Genomic DNA, 6,208 nt, shown 5'->3' on the forward strand with positions numbered 1-6,208 from the left:
TGTTTGTTTGTTTGTCCGCACAGAATAAATATGATTTTCTCTGCAACCGTTGCTCTGATTGACAGTTAATTTTCACCACAGATGCAACTCCACCTGTATAATTTTTTAATGATAATTACGATGTCATAGGTCACGTGGTTCGGCCGCCATCTTGGAAACATCGAAAAACTTTGCATCTCTATATCTCGGAAAGCGCTGAATAGAAAAAATTGAGACTGCTCATTGTAAATAACTCTCCATGGGGAATAAAATATGTTAACTAGAACGCCACTCAGTAGAGCGCATACTCCCGCCGTGGGTGGCCGCTGCTGAGCCCTATCTTCCAATGGTAAAAAAATCATTCAAAAATTCCTGGATCCGGAATAATATCCTGAGCTTCACCAAAAACTAATCAATTCTTCCTTATCCCAAGGGCAATCAACCCACCAACTTTCATCCAAATCCGTTCAGAACTTTTCCAGATATCTTGTTCACAAACACATGAACGCACACACGCACACGCACACGCACACACACACACACACACACACGGACGGACGGACACGATCGAATGCATTACTCCCTCATAGGTGCCTCCATTATGACGTCATAATTCGACAAGTACAAAACTTCATCCTATCAAGATAATTTCTAGAGCGTCATGTCGGCATAAACTGGTGGAGCAAAAAAATAATGACGTCATCAGTCACGTGGTTCGGCCGCCATCTTGGAAAAACCGAAAAACTTTGCACCTCTATCTCCGAAAGCACTGAATGGAAAAAAATTGAGACATGGCTCATTGTAAAGAACTCCATTGGGAATAAAATACGTTAATGATGATGTCATAGGTGCCTCCATTGTGACGTCATAATTCGACAAGTACAAAACTTCATCCGATCAAGATGAATTTTATTGAGCATAATCTTGGAATAAATTAGTTTAGAAAAAAAAAAATGATGACGTCATCGATCACGTGGTTCGGCCGCCATATTTGTTTTAACACAAAAGCCTTAAAAACCACTGAAAAAACATCCTGGCGAGGGTTTGCAATATCTGATTGCTTTTTTTGGTTCACGAGTTATCAAGTGACCACTATATTCGTCATGTGTGTGCGTCTGTCTGTGTGTCTGTCTGTCCGCAGCATAACTACCCGATGACATCATCCGATCTTGATGAAACTTTGGTGGGAGGTTGATATCATGATCTACTTGTGTCCTGCCTAGAGTGGGCGTATTTCGCCCATAGTGGGCGTAGCCACGCCCGAAAAAGATGTCTTTTTAGGGGGTAATCGATTTCAAGCTGCATCTTCTCCAAGGGATATGGTGGAATCTGACAGGGGTTTCAATATTTGGTTAGGCCAATGTCATGTATCTAGCCCCACAGAGCTCGATTAAAAAAAAAAAAAAATTCATTTTTTTTTAAATTTCATTTTTCACCGAATTTTCGGTATTGTGTAGCTAGCTAACTAACCTCATAACTGATTATACATTCTTTTCTATCTCATTTCAAAGTCAGTAACCTTCGTTTTGACATGTCCGGGCCTGTTTCGCTTACAGTCCATCCTTTGTCATTGAATACCGCTCGCTCGTGAACCATCGTCGTCTCCTGACTTGTTCTTGTTTAAATTGCATTCGGACGATGGCGGGCCAAGACGATCAGGTTCCGGTGGGTATAGAAATAGTAAATAGTGAGAATGAGGATGAATTAATGGCCCAGGACATAAACGCGCAGATTGACCTTGGAGTTAATCATGGCGCAGCAGGGAGTGGAGATAATGGCGGCGCTTCGCACGCAAGGCCAGCGGCGGAGGCTGAACCCGCTGTGCAAGCGGGGGTTAACATGGATTTATTCATGACTCAATTCAGCGCATACGTGGAAGAGTTAAGATCTGAAATGAATAAAATGGGTGATCAGATGGACACCATGGGGGTGGAAATTGGGCGTAGGATGAGCGTGGAGGTCGCGAGGATACGTGACGAGGTAAAGCGGTGTGAGATGCGCGTCCAGCGAGAGCTGAAGGAGAGCACGGCCAAACTGGAAGGGGGAATAGAAGGACTGACGCGGGAAGTAGAGAAACTGATGGTGGGACAACAGGAATTAAGGGAACAGGTGGGTAGGAATGCCGATGTTATAGGTGAGTTAAAGTTAGAGCAGAAGGAATAGTGAGGCGGATATGTGTAAAAAGCCACCAGGATTGTGGGTTTGGTGGTAAAAGCACCAACATTGGCATATATGATGCCAAGATGGTACTAATTAACTTGAGATATGGTACCAAGCTGGATTTTTTCCGAGAAGCCCGTAAAGTGCGAAAATTCAAAATGGCCACCGCCGCAATTGAAAATGTCTTAATTGCTGTATCTTTGTGAATAGTTAACATATAAACTGAAATAAAGTATCCTTTTGTATGTTTTCAGACATGCAGAATCCAATGGCACCATCATTTGGTTGAAAAAATGCATATATATCAACATAGTGGTGAACTCTATGCTAAAATTCAAAATAGCCGCCATTCGAATTGTTGATATCTACCACCCAAATCATATAATACCAAGTAATTTTGTCATAAAACATAGATCAAGTTTATTTATTAATATATTTCAGGCATAATGGCACCATCAATTAAAACAATACAAATGCATAGTGAACCACCTTCAGTTGTTGTTAAATGTTATGATTACGAGCGTCCGAATTCCCAAAAGCGACCGGTTATCTTATGAGAAAAGTAGACTGAGCAGCTAGCTATACTTGTGCAAAACAAAATCATATTTTGAACAAAGTGAAACATTTTATACATCTCCAATTATAATGTGTAGAATAACCTTTATACATTGCATACTATCAGTCGGCCCTATACATTTATACACCCATGACACCAGTACACATTGCATACCAACAATTATACCGTACATTGGCGTGACTTATGCATTCACAGAGCAGTGAGTTTGGCAAAAATCATTATACTATTTTCATAAGTCGGAATATGTCAGCACTTTATTTATGCGTCTAGATTATGACACACTATTATGGGGCATGGTGTGTAGAAGTGCATAATCAGTTCCTACATTGCGAACATTATGTGATATACTCGTAGCCTCTCTCCAGTGTGAATGTTCATGACGATGTACATGTCATAATGTAACAACTTTTAGTTGCCCTCATTGTGATCACAATTGCCACTGCAACGGCAGAGTGATGTACACTTAAGAGCAGCCCTGACACATTTGCATAGTCCTCTACACCCTTTCTGACATCCACATCGCAGCAACTCGGAACAAGACGCCACAGCTTCTGGTAGTGTTGTCCACACCGGTTGCCAGCCCTGCATGGCACTCTTTTGCCAACTGGGGATTGGAGTCTCTCTGCTTTTATTGTGGTGTGTACCAGTGGACCCTTCGCGTCTTCTCACATAACTGTTGTACTGTAGTAATTGAGCAATACTGAGCGATGTTTGTATAACTTCGTCGTCGTCTTTTTTCTTGATATTTGGTCCATCCATGATCATGCTAACTAAAGCAACGAGCGACTTGGGCACAGCATCTTCTTGGCATCCCTGTGGGAAGGAACCATCGAAGTGTGCACTCATACCCAACATATCTCGTCGGATTATGTTGGCTGCCTTCGCCAAGCAAATAGCTTCATCGTCGCCATCGTCCATGCATGCATCCCGTAGTGCATGCCCTATATCATCAAAACTGAGCATGACATCCCGGCCTTGTTTGTATGCACGAAGCCCTGGCATGTTTGCGAGTATTCGATTTTTCAAATCAGTGGAGTGTATACGTCCACTTATTGCAACTCCCAGTTCTGCCAGTCGGTCGGTGTATAACTGTAGAAGATCCACTAGTTTGAAAACAGGTGCAATAGCCTTGTCGCTCAATTTCGTCTCTTCTATGTATCCCATAAGTTCCACCAATGCTATACCATAAGACACTCGGTCAACGTTCTCTTTTTCTCCCCGCTCTGTCTTCCTGTTGCTGGCATTTTACAATTTGACAAGACAATTGGCATGGTACTTCGCTTCCTGGGCCACAAGGTCACGAGAACTGATTTGTGCAATTAACTTTTGATCCTGCAGTTTCAATGCACATTGCCTAACCCTCTGCGTGAGTCGTGGTGTCATTGCTTCATGCAGAGGTATCGCCTCCGTTCCAGCTTCATCACAGAAGAAACACTTGAAATCTTCTAGAGGATCTGTACGTTCAGCCTGCCCTAACATGTAAGGTCCTCCTAGGGTATTGTCAGATGTACATGTAGTAGGTTGTGAAGCTAGCTGAACTCTGGCGAGGCGACTGGCACAGCACTTCAATCGGCATGATTTGTGCCATTGGGCATGATTACGTTCCAGTGTGCTTCCAATACCATCCCCTTCATCAAGCCTACGTATGTCAATCGGTAATGGTTGGTTGCCCACTTCAAGAAATTTGCTCAAGTTTTCACCCAGAGTATCATATCCAACACCAACGTCTGTGCGTTTTGATTTCGCTGGACATTGCATTGGTTTATCCGAGTGTTCTTGGCATAAGGCACACATACTCCAGTCTATCGGTTGACATGTGTCTACAGTTGATCTCAGTGTCTCGCCGTGAACAAGTTTGCATTTTTTCCGTGTCGACATAATTCCCGTTCACTCACCTACGAAGAGAAGAAATACAAATTATTACAACAAGAAACAATAATTCCTTTTTCTTTCCCTTAATTATTGCATCATCCTGCAGTTCATCACAATGGATAGTATGAAGATGATGATCCAACGAGGTGATGATATACATTCCTCCTGTAGGAGAGTGAGAAAGATTCATGATTTTCACAATTCGAACGGCAGCCATCTTGAATTTTAGCATAGAGTTGACCACTATGTTGATATATATGCATTTTTTTCAACCAAATGATGGTTCCATTGGATTCAGCATGTCTGAAAACATACAAAAGGATACTTTATTTAAGTTTATATGTTAACTATTCACAAAGATATGGCAATTAATATGGCAAAGAAGTCCGTCTCCACCGACACCCACTCTATCCTGACAAACTGCATCTCTGAAATAAAATCCTGGCTTCAAATCAACTTCCTCAAACTTAACTGTGATAAATCTGAAATAATCATCATTGGCCCAAAAACGCTCACAAAATCCACCCATAACTTTGCCCTCAACATCGATGGTATCCCAGTATCCACCTCCCCTCTCATCCGGAATCTTGGCGTCATCTTTGACCAAACCCTCTCCTTCGACAAATACACTAAACACATCACAAAGTCAGCCTTCTTTCACCTGAAAAACATCGCCCGTCTCCGCTCATCCCTCTCCCCCATGGCTGCAGAAACCCTCATCCACGCCTTCATCACCTCCCGTCTGGACTACTGCAATAGCCTCCTCTATGGTTCAGCCTCAACAATCACCAATAAACTCCAATACATTCAGAACTCCGCTGCCCGTCTACTCACCCATTCCCGGACCCGTGACCACATCACCCCCGTCCTTTACAAGCTTCACTGGCTCCCCATCTCCCAGAGAATCCAGTACAAAATCCTCCTCTTGACCTACAAAGCCCTCCATAACCTGGCCCCATCCTACCTGGCTGACCTCCTCTCCAGACACACTCCCACCCGCAACCTCCGCTCTGCTGGTACCAACCTCCTGACCCCCCCCCATCCGGACCAAATTCAGATCCTGGGGGGACAGGGCCTTCTCCATCGCTGCTCCCACCCTCTGGAACTCACTACCTCACACCATCAGAGACTCCTCCTCACTCACCACATTCAAAACATCACTCAAGACCCACCTGTTCAGCACTGCATTCAACATTCAACCCACAGCATTTAACCCCTGACTATCACTTCTCCTTCTCCCTCCTTTTGCTTTAAATATTTCCCTATTGATTCTTGTCTTTTTGCAATTGTTGTTTCCATGTTTTGTTATGCATTATGTTTTGCACTCTGTCAAAGCGCCTTTGGGCTTCATGAAAAGCGCTATACAAAATAAATGAATTATTATTATTATTATTAATTAATAGACATTTTCAATTCCGGCGGCGGCCATTTGAATTTTCGCACTTTACGGGCTTCTCGGAAAAAATCCAGCTTGGTACCATATCTCAAGTTAATTAGTACCATCTTGGCATCATATATGCCAATTTTGGTGCTTTTACCACCAAACCCACAATAATTTCACATATCTGCCCCACTTAAAACGGGAAGTGGTAGCGACCAAGAGACAATGTAAGATGGTGC

This window comes from Myxine glutinosa, chromosome 12 (assembly GCF_964187855.1).
Source record: "Myxine glutinosa chromosome 12, kmMyxGlut1.1, whole genome shotgun sequence".
Taxonomy (NCBI): Eukaryota; Metazoa; Chordata; class Myxini; order Myxiniformes; family Myxinidae; genus Myxine; species Myxine glutinosa.